The following is a 17,981-nucleotide window of genomic DNA, read 5'->3' on the forward strand; positions in this document are numbered from 1 at the left end:
AGACAAAAAATCTCATAAACATATTAAAAAGTAATAGTCATTAATATAGATGTAAACCCAAAAAGGCCTGCTGTTGAAGATCAAAGAGAACTTTGAGGAGAAATGAAATGTCAGTTATGTCAAAGGATGTGAAAGTGACATGTAGACATCTGTCAGTGCAGGGAATATTAAAATATCTAGTGACATATCATTGTTTTCTTGGGAGCAATAGGAATTAAAAAATCAGATTCTAACAGGGCTTGGGAGAGGTTAAGTCAAAAAAATAATGAAACCAAGATTGGCTTAAACTATTAAGAATCTTGATTTCAGAGGTGAGAAAAGTAACAGTATACATAAGGATGCATGGTTTTAAAAGGAGGCTTTTCATTCTTTTATTCAAAGACTATGAACCCTCTTTTGTGTTCACAAAGAAGGAGTGAAGAGTCATATAGAAGAGTGTCATAGAGAGAGGAGAGAGGGTGATGATTCTGTCAAGTTCTTGGGGAAGAAAGATGTTAAGATAAGTATAGATGAAAATGAGTTTGTAGGTAAGGACAGGAAGATAAGTTTATCATATCCTGGTGTCTTCATCATCTCTCTCAAATAAATATCTATAATGTACCAAGTTTTAGGATGGGAGATTTGAAGAACATGACAAAAATCTATCTTCTGAGAAGAATGGGAGAATTAACCAGTAATATGTAAGAATGTTGCCAGATGACAATGAAGACCCAGCTGGAATTATAAATGACATGTTTTCTATGATGCCAGTTTATACAAAAATTTTATTTTTCCCCCTACTAGTTCCCAGTATAAAAAAGAGAGAGAGAGAGAGCAGTTACATTTTAAGATCTATTGAAGTTCAGAGATTTTAAGACAAAGAATCAATGGAACTCTAAATTTGGTCACATTTGTAAAAGATTCACATAACTAAACATTGGACCAGCCTATCTAAGGTTAAAATACTGGCAGGATGGTACTGACCACTGAGAAAAAGAATGGTTACAAATAAAAATGGTGTAAAATAAAAGTACCAGAAATATCAATATCAAAGAAAATTTAATGTGACGGTTGGAGCAGCCAGTAGTGGCTATAAGAAAAGATGTTGCAAAAGATTAGAGGGGAAGGCTACTGGGGTTTTCACTCCTTAGAAATAGGCAGAGCTGGGCAGCTGTATGTGTTGATGTTTCGGTTGAGAAATTCAAGTAAGATAATGACAGAAGTGGGATGGAATGAAAGAGTGCCATCCTAGAGCCAAAGTCCGTGGGTAACTGGGAGCTTTTTCTCTAAGAGAGTAGACAAAACGTCCACCAGATATTAGAGTGGTGTTTCAGCTATTGCTTTTTGTTGTTGTTGTTTATTACAAAGGGAGAGAAATTGGAGTAGTGGCCAAGAATCAGAGATTAAATGTAGCTGACGATCTTCCTGAACTGTGTCTGACTGTGTCTGCTGTAAGCAATACATATGAATTATATTAAAAGTACATAAGAGTTGATACTTGATGAGGAATTTTTAAATGTTCAATAAGGAGGCCTTTGAATAAATAGTCAATGTTATTTTAAACTCAAAGAGCAATGGAATTGTAAACACTTATAGAAAAAATGAACTTGTCTTCTTCCCATTCCAAAATCAGTGAGTTATAAATGGTACAGTTAACAAAACACACAGTTTAGTCATCATTGTAATTGCAAAAGGCATACTTATCAAGTATCATTAATTTACATGATTAGTGTCAAGTGGGTGATTCATAAATTTAGGCTCATTTTAAAAGGCAAACACATCTTCCAGTAGGGGTCAAGGAGCTGAGTAGGAAAAACTGAATTAACTTCCATCTAATCTTTCTAAGAAATTTTAACTTTGTATCAACAATTTAGCCTACAGTTATGGTCAATGTTGTATGGATCATCTAGAAACACTTCAAAATTCAAGTAAAAGCAGAACACTGCATCTGCATTCTTGGAGAAATGTTGCATCCTTAGGTGTTCAATATAAGTCATTTAAAAAAAGTTCTCATGTTATTGAAATAGGTTGATTTTACCTAAAGATGATGACTAGAATAGCTTGACTGAGGGAATGAAAAGAGGAAAAATGAATAAGAATACACATAGTAAGAGGATATCTCCAAATAAAATGAAGAGTTTTCAAAATTTCTTTCACATCCATCTTGCATTCTCGCATAGGCCCCGCATTCTTAACCACTCAGGATGTAATAGATATTCAATGAATATTGCATTTTGTAACATTCTTCTGTTGAAAGTCCTAGAAATTTTTTTATTACTATATTGTTCATTTATTAAGCCATTTCCAGATTTTGGCTGAAGTAATTGAACTTATGAGAAATATATAATTGGTACTTTATGGGGAAAAAAAAAGAATGAGGTATTTTAGAATATTTGAACTGGTTATTATGGAGTCCAGGGAGCTACTTCAGGTTTGTGATATGCTGGTTAAATTGCTGTTGGGAATTTGAAGGAACACTTAACATTGAAGCACCTCTCTCATTTTAGCATTTAGAATCTTATTGACAACAACAAAAAGTTTGTTTTTTTTTTAAGATGTGTTTTGGTCCATCAGGAGTTACTCTGTTCTCTGCTCCTGATCTACTTTTATTCTCCAGAATCTTTCAGTTCTAAAAAATAGCAGATATTGTGGTCTTAATGGTTAAAGTTTAGGAAAAGGATGTATTTGATTTCAGCCAAAGTTGTTCATTATTTTAAAGGAAACTTCTCCCCTTCTCTCCCTCTCTCCCACCTTATTGCTCTTCTTTCTCCCCCTCTTTCTTTCTACCCCTCTTTCTTTCTACCCATTTTTTACCTTTTTCCTGTGTAGACTTGTGTAGGTATGCAGCACAATGGAAAAAAGTGCACAAAATATGAAGTCAAATGTGTTGAATTGTAGCTCAGTAGATTTTTTGGGTGGAAACGTTTTCCATGGAGCTCAGATCCGTTCTTTGTAAGAGCCCATTGGAGTCTAGACACATAAATTTCTGAGTCTGTAGAGATGATTTGTGTGTTGGCCTAATCCTGGAATGCTCTGGTTATAGAATTTGGTAGTGATGTATTTCTAAATAAAAAAGAATGGTGAGGCGCTTGGTGATGAAAACTTCAGTAAAAAATGAATTGAGTCAGAAAACAAGGGCATCTGGCTTAACAAATAAGCCTCTCAGAAAAGGGAATTTTCTGCCACTGTTGGGCTTTCTGAAAACATTTTTGAACATTTCACCTGATGCATTAATTTCCTAAGACTGTGGCTTAACCCAACAGAAATTTATTCTCTTACTGTTCTCAAAGCTAGAAGTCTGAAATCAAAAGTGTCTCAGGGCCATGCTATCTGAAGGCTCTAGGAGCCTCTCCATAGTTCTGGTGGGTTCCAGAAATCCTTGGTGTTCTTTGGTGTGTAGAAACATCACTTCAGTCTCTGCCTTTGTAGTCACATGGCTTTCTCTCTGTGTGTTCTTTGTCCAAATTTCCTTCATCTTATAAGGATAATAGTCATTGAACAAGGAGCTTTTAAAAGTGATAAATTAAGAGAAAACATCTAAAATCATGAAGCATATCTCTTTGCTTTATATCACATTTCACTGTTTCTTTCTTCATCTTGAAGCTTTCTACCAACATAGGCTTTACAATTCCTCATCTTGTTTATCTTTACAGATGTTTCCTACAATTTGAGAGATCACACATTTCCCTCTTTCCTCCCTTACTCAATTCCTACCTCCAAGCAGTTTTCCAAGATTTTGCCTTCATTGAAATACAATTTAGCATTTCTGCCAAGCCAATAGAGAATCTCTTATGAATGAACAAATAAACTACTATGCAACAGAGAAATATAAACATAGATGTATAGACACATATGCATAAACTATACAATTTCAAAATTCTTGGCATGGGCAATTTTCATCTGCCATTGCATCCTGCTGAGTTATCCTACAAAGATTCTGAACCTGGGATTGTTATTTTATACATAAAGTGCATAATCAATGTTAATTTTAAAACAAGAAGAATAAAAGATTTTGGCAGTGATAACTCCACTACCCTGAGGGATGCACCTTTTGATTCTTCACCAGAGTTATTCAGCTATTTCCAACTTGCTTCATTCTCCCCAAATCTCTTACCTAACCACATCCTCCATCATTCCCAGGGACTTTGTTTTTCCCACCTCAAGTAGGAAAGGGAAGTAGTTAAGTAGAAACTTGCTCAATTTCCTGCCAAGCAACCTGCAAATGTTTTTATATATATGTGCATGTTCCCTTCTCTTTCCCCCTCCTCTTCTCACATAACAGATGGCTTGCTTTTTTTTTTTCCATTTTCTTCAAAACTGAATTTACTACATTCCTCATCTACCTCTAATTTCACCCTCACTAAGCAAACAAACAAACAAACAAAAAGCATTTCATTACTCAATGATTGGAAAAACTATTACCTGGTACCTCGATTCTCACCCATATCTGATTCAGATGATATTTAGATGAAGCTTTAGACTTATACTTTAGAGTTGATAATGACAATGAGTTATGACTTTTGTCGGGATGGAATAAATGAATTTTGCTTGAGAGAAGAACAAGAGTTTTGGGGAAACAGGGGCAGAATATTACGGACTGAATGTTTATGACCCCTCCAAATTCATATGTTAAAATCTTAAACTCCAAGGTGATGGTATTAGGAGGTGGGCCTGTGGGAAGTGATTAGGTCATGAGGGTGGAGCCCTCATAAGTGGGATTAGTGTCCTCATAAAAAAGATCCCAGGAAGTCCTCTAGCCCTTTCCCTTCCTCCATATGAGAACACAGTATGAAGATAGCCATCTATAAATCAGAAAGCTGGTCCTCATTAGACACTGAATCTGCCCGTGCCTTGATCTTGGACTTCCCAGCCTCCAGAATTGTAAAAAATAAATATATGTTGTTTAAGACACCTAGTCTATGGTATTCTGTTATCATCTAAAAGGACCAAAACATTGTCTAAGCTAGTGTTTTATTCATCTCCTCTCCACCCTATTAGTGAAGGAGGAATGCCTGTTTCAGGATTATTAGGATGGCTGAAGACACAATAACCAACACTGGACAGATAAGATCAACAGCAGTTTACTAATCATATAAATTCAGTGTGGGGGATGAGGACACCATGCCACACAGGGCCACAAGGGGGGTGCACCTTGGAAATGAGTGAATCAACAGAGGCTATGGGACCTAGGCTTTGTCATAAAAAGAGGGTAGGTTGAACCCTAATTCCTGTGGGAATATATGATTGGCTTGTTTGAATAATTCTGTGTGCTGGTAGGGAATTGAGGCCTTTTACTCAGAGACAAGCAGGCGCTGTGCTTGATCCCCAGGATAAAGAAGGTTGTTTGGCTATAGCTCCTTATCAATGAGAGCACAATGTGAGTTGAGCTTGTGGTTAGGACATTGAAGACCCCTCTTGGGGCCTTAATTTTAGACCTTATCTCACAGCTAGGTCATTACTGGATTCACCATTTTTTTTTCTTTTTCCCACTTACATCCAATCATGTCATAATAGCTTTCAACTCTACCATCATAATAGCTCTTAAATCATCATCATCACCACCCCATTTCTCCCCACCACTTTACCTGGCCTTTCCCTGATCATCCATTAGAACTTGACTTAGCAGTCACCTCTCCAGGGTCACTTCTATGAACTTTCTTGAGCTTGAGAGAGGTGCCCCTCTTTTTGGTCTCACAACATCATTTGCCTAACCTATCATCAAATACACCATTTGGAAACTATTTACTCTTCCTTTTCAAATATAAACTCCAAGGTTTTGATGTCAGAAACTGTGTTTTGTGCAGTATTCCTAATGTGTGACCCATGATAGGTGCACAATAAATAGATGCTAAGTTTAACAAATGACATTGAGATGAATGTACATCTATCCTACTATAGTTAAATTGTCATTGTTAAAATTGTTAATCTAAGTATTCAGGACACTTCTGGTTCCTTATTAGAAGTTTTCTTCCTCACCTCTTCTCATCTTGCTACTCACTAAGTTTTGTTTTCATACAGAACACTAGCTAGCACTATCAGTACAGTATTGGTTTGCCCAGGTTCCTAGGAAGTATTTTGGTCTTCATGGAACAATATAAATTCTTGCTATTGGTCTAAGAACCCAATAGAGCAATGTGGTTTATGTTTGCTTTCATCCCTCTGGCAGTCCAAAGCAGCACCTGCCAGGGTATTGTTGCTGTATCAGCAAACAAAGTGGGAAGGAAATGAATGTGCCTCTTGGTCCCCAAAGAGAAATCCATTTCTACTGCAGCTAAGCATGACAGTTTAGGACTCCCATTTGACTCCAAAAACATGAAACACTCCACTACTTTTTGAAATCATTGGCTTATATGTGGCTGCAGCTCACACATCCACTGTGTCCTTTTCCTTCATACCGTAAAGTGAAGAGAAATATGAACCTCTTCTATTCAGAGATCACTGAATAATGCTTGCTACTATCAGATTGCCTTGGCTTCAACACTGTTATTTGTTGAAAATATGTGGTTCAATCACAAGACCAACAACATTCCCCCCCAGGGTACCCATTAGGCAGAAGGGGAGCACAGTTGTAAACAATCTGTTTTGTAAAATAGAAGTCTCTAGATGGTGGGTATCAAAATTGTATTTGTTGAATATTTCATAGCTTTGGATGTACAGTTTATAGACAGGGAGGGAATTGAAGAGGATAGTTATTCAAAAATACAGTATCTAGGAAAAACATTTTCTCCCTTCTTTCAATAATTGTGTAGGGGGAGCTAGAATGTGAATGAGCAGTGAATGAGAGAAAATAAATGACAAGAATAAAAAATGGAAAACATTTTTTTCAGATTTCTTGGAATTACGTTCGTTTTCACTGATTCACTGTGAAATGGTTTTATAAGTGTGTGTTTTGCCATAGGCTTGAGATGATTTGCTTCATACTATCTAGTAAACAACACAGATAGACAGAAATCATAATCAAGGAGAAACCATCTGTGTAGGATTGCAAAGGTACATTTTTTTCTAGAGGTAGGAAAATGGCTTGAACTCAGACGTACTAGATTCACAGGCTTAACTCTGGTGCCCATGGCATCTTCAAGTTTCAGGAGGTAAAGTCTCTAAAATCATATACCAAAATGTGTGTGTGTACATATACATATAATTTTTATAAAAAGAGAGTGCATTACTTTAATCAGATTCTCACATCTCCTAATTGTTACCTTCTCCAGATTTGTATAACAATTACATAGAGAAAAATGGATGGAAACTCACATGACTCTAAAAGTGTTGATTACTTTGTTTCCACTTTCAGCCAGCCTGTGACTCCTAAGCTATCCCATTTCAATGCTTTAGATGTTTGCTCTGTCTTAAATTGTAGAAAATATATAATTGTTTATTAATAGTATTAGATTGTCCAATGATAATTAACTTGTTTTCAGTATATTTATTTTTATTTAGTGTGTATTGTTTATTCTAGAAAACTGGTAATTTTTCTGAGGGTGTAATATTATTAAGAGGGTGAAAAAGTAACCCACAATGTGGGAGAAACATTTGTAACACATATATCTGATGAAGATTCATATGCAAAATATTTTTTAAAGCACCTAGAAAATCAACAAGAAAAATCAAAAAGTCTAACAGAAAATAGGCAACATACAGTATCACTTTACAAAAGAGTGTAAAAATAACCATTAAACATAAAATAGGGGCTCAATTTTTATTAATCATTAAGTTTTTTTTATTAATCATTAGGAAAATAATCATTTAAATTTTTAAATTATTTAAAAAATCATTTAAAATAATACTGTGATACTATCACACCTCCACCATAAAGCTAAAATGAAAAATAGGTAATACAAGGTGCTGCTGAGGATGTGAAACAACTGGAACTCTATTGCAGATGGGAGAATAAATTGATACAATTTCTTGAGAAAACTGACATATTCCTATGGCTCAGGAATTCCGCTTGTGGGCATGTATCAAGCAGAAATAAATGTACAGGTTCACTACAAGACATGGACAAAAATGTTCATAGACTAAAATTGAAAACTACCCAAATACATTACGTACAGTAAAATGATAAAAAATTTGCTGCATGCAATGGAATATTACAAAACATTACAAAAATAAATGCCCTCTTCAGTAACATGACTGAATGACTGAATCACATTATCATAACGTTGCAGAAAAGAGACACAAATGAGCATATACTGTAATACTTGTTTAAATTTTAAAGCCAGGTAAAATAAATTTATAATTAAAAAATCAGTTTAGTGATTTCCTTTCAGAGGTAGTTATTCAAAAGGGAATGAGGGTCTTCTGGGTGCTGATGATGTTCTATTTCTTGATCTAAGGGCGGATTATATAGATACTGTCAATTTGGAATATTAATTGATGTTGTATACTTTGATTTGTGTACTCTTTGTACATGTATGATATGCTACAATAAATAATGTATTTTAAAAGAAAGATTTTTGAAGTCTCCACCAAAACTATTAGAATTAATAAATGAATTCAGTAAAGTTGCAGGATACAAGGTTAATATACAGAAATCTGTTGCTTTTCTACACAGTAATAATGAACTATAAGAAAGAACTATCAAGGAAACAATTTCACTTATAATTGCATCAAAAAGAATAAAATACCTAGGAATAAACTTAACCAAGGAAGTTAAAGACCTATACTCTGAAAACTATAAAATATTGATAAAGGAATTTGAAAATAATACAAAGAAATGGAAAGTTTCCCCATGTTCTTGGATTGGAAGAATTAATATTGTGAAAATATCCATACTCCCCAAAGCAATCTACAGATTTAATCCAATTCCTATCAATATACCCATGACATTTCTTACAGAACTAGAACAACTAAGCTTAAAATTTATATGAAACCAAAATGACCCCTAATTGCCAAAACAACATTGAGAATAAAGAAAAAATCTGGAAGAAACACACTCCCTGACTTCAGTATATACTACAAAGTTACAGTAATCAAAACAGGATGGTACTGGCACAAAAACAGACACATTGATCAATGAAACAGAATAGATAGTCAAAAATAAACCCACACACTTAGGATCAATTAATCTACAACAAAGGAGGCAAGAATATATAATGGAAAAAAGACAATCTCTTCAATAAGTGGTGCTGAGAAAACTGGACAGCTTCATGTAAAAGAATGAGATTAGAACATTTCCTCACACTATACAAAAATAAACTTAAAATTGTTTAAATATATAAATATAAGACTGGAAACCATAAAACTAGAAAAGAACATAGGCAGAACACTCTTTGACATAAATTGTTGCAATATTTTTTTGGATATGTCTCCTGTGGCAAAAGAAAAAAAGGCAAAAAATAAACAAATAGGGACTAATTAAAGTTAAAAGTTTTGCACAACAAGAGAAACCATCAACAAAATGAAAAGACAACCCAGGGAATGGAAGAAAATATTTGTAAGTGATGTGGTCAATAAAGGGTTAATATCTAAATTATATAAACAGCTCATACAACTCAATATCAGAAAAACAGACAATCCATTCAAAAAATGGGCAGAAGACCTGAATAGACATTTTTCCAAAGAAGACATAGAGATGGACAACAGGTAAATGAAAAAATGCTTAACATCGCTAATCAGCACAGAAGTGCAAATCAAAATGACAATGAGATATCACCTTAAACCTATCAAAATGTCTATCATCAAAAAGTCTACAGATAACAAATGCTGGTGAGGATGTGGAGAAAGTGAACCCTACTACACCATTGGTGGGAATATAAATTCATGTAGCCACTATGGAAGACTGTATAGAGGTTCCTCAAAAAACTAAAAATAGAACTGCCATATGACCCAGCAATCTCACTGCTGGTTATATATCTGAAGAAAATTAAAATAATAATTCAAAAAGATACATGCACCCCAATGTTCATAGCAGCATTATTTATAATAGCCAAGCTATGGAAACAAGCTAAGTGACCAAAACCAGATGAACAGATAAAGAAGATGTGGTACATACAATAGAATATTACTCAGCCATAAAAAGAATGAAATTCTGCATTTACAGCAACATGGATGGACATAGAGAATATTATGCTAAGTGAAATAAGTCTGACAGAGGAGACAAATACTTCATATTATCATGAATACATGCAATCCAAAAAATAAAACAAATGTATTTAACAAAGCAGAAATAAACTCACAGATACAGAGAACAAACTAGAGGTAACCAGAGGGGAGAAGAAAGGAAATAGGGGTGAGATAGGGGTAAGGGATTAAGAGACACAAACCACTATGTATAAAATAAATAAACAACAAGGATATATTGTACAGCACAGGGAAATATAGCTATTATTTTATAATAACTTTAAATAGAGCATAGCCTATTAAAATATAGAATCACTGTGCTGAACACCTGAAACTAAAATAATATTGTAACTCAGCTATACTTCCATAACAAAATGAACAAACAATAAAACAAAAGACAGAAATAAACAAAAAAATAAAAAGAATGCAAGTGTGTTGTCCTATATTTTTTCTTTCTGCCCAGAAAGAGGATATGATGGCTGGAATTATAGAAACCTTCTAGCAATCATGAGCTGATCCTGAACATGGGAGCCGCATGTAAAGGGTGATGAAATGGAAAGAGAAGAAAACTGTGGCACTGGAGAAACTGTGGATCCTCTGAACCAAACTTGGCTACCTAGAATTTTACATGAGAAAAAGAAATATTTTCTTGTTTAAGATGTCCTTCCACCAATACATAAACAAACAAATAAATAAAAATTAAAATAAACAGAAGGAAATATGAGCCTTCAGTACTCCCCAGCCTACCTTGTGGAATGTGAGAGATCTTCAATGTGTAAGAGGTTCTGTTAGGAGGGAACTCTCTGACATTGCCTCATTCATATTTTAAATTGATCTGAAGCCTTTATTCACCCCCACTGACCCGTTTAGGTGGCCTTCATTCAGGGTAAAGCATTTTTTACTGTATAACTGCTATTACATTGTGATATATTTGTATACATTTTAGCTTTCCTTACTATATTGTGAGCTTGTTCAGGGAAATGACTCTGTCCTGTTTACTATTATATCACAGTTTATGCATTACAGTTCTTTAAAATTTGTGAAATTGAATCAAATGATTAGAGAATATGCTTCTGCTTCAAACTGATAGAAATCAAGTACAATAAAATGTATATAATATTGAATAAGCATTTTAATTTTTGATTTGAGCTAATTTAAAATATCTCACAATGTAGTAATATTTATAGACTCCATGATTTTTTAAATTATTTATTTATTTACTTATTTATAGACTTTGTTTATAAACTTTATTTTTAGCACATTTTTAGGGTCACAGAAAAATTGAGCATAAAATACAAAGATTTTCCATGTAATATCTGCCCCCACATATGGACAACCTCCCCCAATATCAACATCCATCACCAGAGTGGTACATGTATTATAAACAATGAACCTACACTGACACATCATTATCACTCAAAATCCACTAAGGTTCACTCTTGTTGTCTATTCTATGAACTTTAACAAATGTATAATGACATGTGTCCATTATTATAGTATCCTACAGAATAGTTTCACTGCCCTAAAAAACCTCTGTGTTCTGCCTATTTATACCTTCCTTTCTTTTTACCCTGGAAACCACTGATATTTTTACTGACTCCATTGTTTTGCCTTTTCCATAATGTCAAATATTTGGAATCATATCACATTCAGCCCCTTCAGATTAGCTTTTTTCACTTAGTAATATGCAAGTTTCTTCCATTTCTTTTCATGGCTTGACAGCTTAATTCTTTTCAGTGCTTAATAATATTCTATTGTTTGGAAATACCACAGTTTATTTAACCATTCACCTACTTAAGGATATGTTGGTTGCCTCCAGGTTTTGTCAATTATGAATAAAGTGGCTATAAATATTCGTGTGAGGTTTTTGTGTGGACATAGTTGTCAACTCCTTTGGGTAAATACCAATGAGTGTAATTTCTGGATTATATGATAAACAATTTCATACAATTGTATGGATTGTATGTAATTTCTGGATTTCTGGTTTAGTTTTGTAAGAATCTGTCAAAGTGTCCTCCAGAGTGGCTGTACTATTTTGCATTCCTATTAGCAGTGAATGAGAGTTCTATAACCTCACCGGCATTTGGTGTTGTCAGTGTTTTGGATTTTGGCCATTATAATAGGTATGTAGTAGTATGTCACTGTTGTTTTAATTTGCAATTTCCTAATGACAAATACTGTTAAGCATCTTTTCTCATTTGCTTTGCTTATTTGCTATCTGTGTCTCTTTGGTGAGGTATCTGTTCAAGGGTTTTCACTATTTGTCAATGGGGTTGTTTGTTTTCTTATTGTTTTAAGAGTATTTGTAGGTTCCATGATTTTTAAAAATGATAAATTTTTAAAAAATTTGTTTTGCTTATTTTAACATTTAATCTTCTTATAAACTTTTAAATGATTTTTAAATTTTTTTGAGTATAAAAGTTATATGCACTCATTTTAGAGATATTAGATATTATAGAAAAGGATGACAATCATGTTAAAATATGTTATAAGACTAACCCTCAGAGGTAATTTCTAACATATTAAAAACTATGAATTGTCTGTAGAGGCAGAACTAACTTTCTTGTCTTTATTCTTTCCTTTCTACCTTCCTGTCTTGTTGATATAAAAGTGCCTAGCTTCTTCTGGAGGCAAAAACATCATGTAATCTAGAAATGTTTGTCTCTGGAAAAAGCTTCTTGGGATATTTCTTCATTTAAGGCAACTGGGAACCTACTATTCCAGGGGGCAATAGTGCTAAGAGTGAGTGTTTTGGCTTGGCAAAGGTGCTTCTCCAAGTGACTTGCATTTGCTTCAAATATTTTATTGTTTTTAAATAACAAATACAGATATTTGTCTTAAGAACAGTATATACCACTACAACTAGAACCCCAGAAAGCTGTGTAATACTTCTCCCATCATTCTCATAGAAGTTTATGATCTTGAGGTTGGAGTAGATCATTTCCAAGGAGAACTGTATAATTTTAGCACATATATTTGTATCAATAAATAATATACATTTTGCTTTGGACATATTAAAATTTAGATGACACTTTAGATGACATCCAAGTTTAAGAATAATTTTCAAATTTTTCTTCATGAAACATTGTGATTTTGAAATGCATCCATATTGACACAAATTGATAGCGTATTATGAGTATTTTCCTACAACAGCACTCAAAAATTTATTCTATACAAGCATACATAGTATATGTATTTTCAGTTGTCTGAATCATGTAGATTTTTGTTGTTTCAGATATTTTTTTTTCCTTTCTAGCACATTGGGGGTTTATCTTTCAATCAACTGTCCACCATTAATTAAACTGTAAACTGGGTTTCTGTATTACATTTTTCGAAATTGTCTGGGCACTAGGTAGATTTAGCTCAAGCTTTGCTTTCTGATTCCATTTTATTTCACGCTGTATATAGAAGTAGATGACTATTTAGGTAAATAATTAATATCCTTGATTTTATGAATGACATGATCCTACATTGTTACTTGTTATGTATTTATATTTCATAAGTCTCACATCTTCCAGGAGATCCTAATATGCATAAGTGAATCAAAGTTAATCAGCATTTTATAGGACACGGCAGGTAAATTTACTGTCCATTCAAGAGTAAAGAACCTAAGATATGATATTTAATATATTCAACTAAATGCTATGTTCAAAATATATCAAAGTAACAAAGAAAACAATTCTATTAGTGGATTAAAGTATATCTAGGTTGAATGAAACATAGAGTAATATGAGTTAGTATATCTGGACAACAAAATTCTCTCCTGTGCCTTTTCCAAATTACAAACTGTTAAAAGATTATGCCAGAGGAAATGGAGAATCATGGAGTATTGTTTTCAGAGCTGTAGCAATTAAGGTTGAAATTCCCTGGCCTTGCATTTACGAGCCTCCATGATGTAAATGGGATTTGCCTTTTTATATTCTACCTTATTCATGTTCATATACACAAGGCCCTAGCCAAATTGACTTGTTTGCAATTTCAGCACACATTCCTTTCCCCACGTGTGTGCTTTAGCTCCTGATTTTCCATCTGCTTGGAATTTTCTTCTCCCACTATATTTTCTTGTCTATACACTCCCCTTATGCAACACTCTGCAGGAATGCTGAATTCTTCATGATTGTTTACCTACTCCCCACCTTCCCTCTTTTAGAATAATTAATTCATCTTTTATTTGCATTGCATCTGATTGATGCTGGCCACTGTGCTAGATTCTGAGCATATAAAGAAGAAAACATGATGCCTGTAAGAATATGCATGCTAGAGAATGTAGCAGAGTAGACAGATTCTTTGTGAATTAGCTATAATATAAGATGATTAAGTGCAATGACTAAAGTCAGCACAGCTTCTCTGTAAACGTAAACAAGTGAGACTGAATTTGTTTGGGGCATCTCAGAAGCACTTTTCTATGTCCCAATATTTCCAGAGTTATTAAACAGAGAAAGTATACAAAAAGTACGTAAGGGGAGTATACTAAGTACAGCCCCCTCCCTTGCCCTTTCATCCCACATGCCTAAATGGTGAGCCTAGGACAAAACCTGACATACATGAAGCTGTAAATAAAGATGTGGTGAATGCATATATTAATTCAGAAAAGGATCACTTGCTAAAGGATCTAAGTGTGGGGTAAAATGATTTAGAGAAGATTTCTCTGAGAAGCACAGATAAGAGTGGGGAAGTAAGGGGACTTCCCTGGTGACTCAGTGGTTGAGAGTCTGCCTGCCAATGCAGGGGACACGGGTTCATGCCCTGGTCCGGGAAGATCCCACATGCCACAGAGCGGCTGGGCCTGTGAGCCGTGGCCGCAGAGCCTGTGCGTCCAGAGCCTGTGCTCCGCAACGGGAGAGGCAATAACAGGGAGAGGCCCGTGTACCGCAAAAAAAAAAGAGTGAGGAAGTGAGGATGCTGGCACTGATAAGAAGTAATTGTGCACTCTGGGTGTGGGATTCACCTTCAGCTACAGTTCTCTTGTAGTAGGAATTATTCCTTTGTATTAGAGCCATGTGTATCCATGTGTTATCTCTCTAACAAGACCTCAGTATCTCATCATCAGGATGGCTAACTGAGGCGTGTTTTCTCCTTGAGAGCTTGCAGGATGATGCGTGGTTCACACACATTGCTCAATGAAGAAAGTCTTAAGGGAGTTTTGGTTGAAGTCATAACATGGTGCCAAGTATTGGTAAGGTCTATGCCATGGGATGTAACAATAGTAGACTTGCAAGTCTTAATTTTCAGAAATACTGTAGATCCCTGGTTGTGTTTCACAATGGCTATAACTTCAGTAATAATTTGTATAGATAAATTGTCACCTTTATGACCATTAAAATTTATAGATTGCTAACTAGAGGCCACACACTTATATCAGCACTTTATATATTTTATCTATTTTAATCCTCACAACTACACTCGTGAGTTAGGAACTGCTATTATTTCCATTTTATTCATGATGAAATTGAGGCACAGGGAAGTTGAACAAATTGCCTAGCATCTCACAGTTAGAGGATAGGTGTGTTGCATATTTAAGCCCGTTACTCTTAGTACTAGTACTCCACATCTAAAAAGCACTCTGGGGCTTCCCTGATGGTGCAGTGGTTGAAAATCCACCTGCCGATGCAGGGGACACAGTTTCATGCCCCAGTCCGGGAAGATCCAACATGCCGCGGAGCAGATGGGCCTGTGAGCCATGGCCCCACTAAGTCTGTGCGTCTGGAGCCTGTGCTCCGCAACGGGAGAGGCCACAACAGTGAGAGGCCCGTGTACCGCAAAAAAAAAAAAAAAAAAGAAAAAAGAAAGAAAGAAAGAAAAAAGAGACAGTTCTAAAACATTTTGATTGAAAATAGAAAACATGGCAGTAAATATGTTTCTTTATTAGTTTGCTAAGGCTGCTGTAATGAAGTACCACAAGCTGGGAGGCTTAAACAACAGAACATTATTTACACACAGTCCTAGAGGCTGGAAATCTGACATCAAGGTGTTAGCAGGGTTGGTTTCTTCTTAAGGCCTTGAGGGAAGGGTCTGTTCCAGGCATCTCTCTTTGGCTATTAAATGGCTATCTTCTCATGTGTTTTCACATTGTCTCTCCTCTATGTGTATCTCTCTGTGTCTTAATTCACCTTTTTATAAAGACACCAGTCATATAGGATTGGGATCCAACCTAATGATCTCACTTCAAGTTAATTATCTCCAGAGAGACCCTGTCTCCAAATAAGGTCACATTTTCAGGTAATGTGGTTTAAGACTTCAACATATGAATTTTGAGGTAAACAATTCAACTCATAACAATTGCTATGAGAAAAAAATGTACAGTATAGTAGTGAAATTTAGATAGGGATTTTTTTTATTTTAAAGAAAATATATTCATTATATTTAAGAAGCATTGTCTGAATGAAATATCCATTTGAAATTTTAAACTAATACTAGTTAAAACTTCTAGATTTTAAGATAGTTTATGGCACTAAGTCCCTCAAAAATCATATTTTGCTATTAAAAACTACTCAGTGAAGTCAATTTTCAAATGAAGATGTAACTCTTTATATGTTAATGCTGTATATTATTTGTATATCTTAAACTTTGGCAGGGGCTGAATATGACTCTTCTTCAAAGAACATATTGTGGTTAATTTAAAGCAAAGTCAAGTCTAATACTATCTTAATATGAACATATTTTTAGCCTGTTCTGTGAGGTCAAAAAATAGCAGACAGCTGTTTTCCACCTAAAAGTTACTTATCATTAAAATAATAGAAATAAACAATATGCAGAAAAGGGGAAATAGAGAAAAATAATCAAACAGAGCAACTAATATTCCATTTATGCAAATCACTCTCATTTCTATTTCAATGCCAAAAAACAAGGATGTCTGCAAGGCTATTCCATAAACAATAGATAACACAGCTGTTCCTCAGAAGGCCATTTTAAAATTCACTTTTACTAATTAGGAAGCCAATTCTAGAAGGGAAAAACAAAACTCTTTAACCTCCATTGATCACCTAAGAACACGCTCCTCTAATTGGTGATGAACTGTTTTAATCATGGCAGAATAATGGGTTTCACACTAAGAATTTTGGTGTTCCTGAGTTCAAACATCCTTCATAGATTCCCTCTATAGCATTTGAGTGTCTCAATATCCTTCAGAATTGATTTGTTGAAAAAAAGGACTTTGCTATAAAGCAACTGGTTCCATTTCTGAAGTGTACAGAAAATCAAAAATAAAAGGCTTTATGCTTGGTTAGCCTTGCAATTCAGGTTTCTGGAAGCTGTTACTCCTCAGAAGTATAATTATTTTCCTGGGAAAATCTAAACTACTACTATAGCTCAAAGTAATTAGTATAAGGTTTAGCTTTCCTTCCAACTGCATCTTATTTTGAAACTGGAATTATAGGGTTATTCAGAAGTAACTTTATTTTGCAAACATACAATATTAAATATTGTAAAGTGATATGAAATGGTACAAAGACTAAGAATGCACAATAAAGTTAAATTCAAGGCTACATTTCATATTTTGAAAATGTGTATGCACACCTGTTAGAACCTCAAATACTCTATATTCATAAAGTCCTCAAAACACATACATTAGAACTGTTATCATAAATGTTTCACACTTAACGATATAAAATCAACAAAGCAGGGACTGTCTAAAGATAATTAAAGATCTTACTCCTTGAGTTTTTCTCAGAATAATCAATGATTATGAAAGCAAAATGAATGTCTAAGTTAGTATTCCCATTCGAATATATATCTAAAAGGGTTAACCCTATACCAGTTTAGTGGAAATATTGTCAGATGAAATTTGTGAGTAGGTGAATAAAATGAAGAGAGGAATGGGAGAAAGTCCTTCACTGATTTCAATCAAGATTAACACTTTAGGATGGGGAAATAAAAGAGAAATCATGCTAATACTTGGACCAGCCAGTTGTTTTCCATTTTTTAATACTTTCAAATTTGATTTA

This window comes from Leucopleurus acutus (genome assembly GCF_964270905.1).
Source record: "Leucopleurus acutus genome assembly, chromosome: 1".
In the NCBI taxonomy this organism is placed as follows: Eukaryota; Metazoa; Chordata; class Mammalia; order Artiodactyla; family Delphinidae; genus Leucopleurus; species Leucopleurus acutus.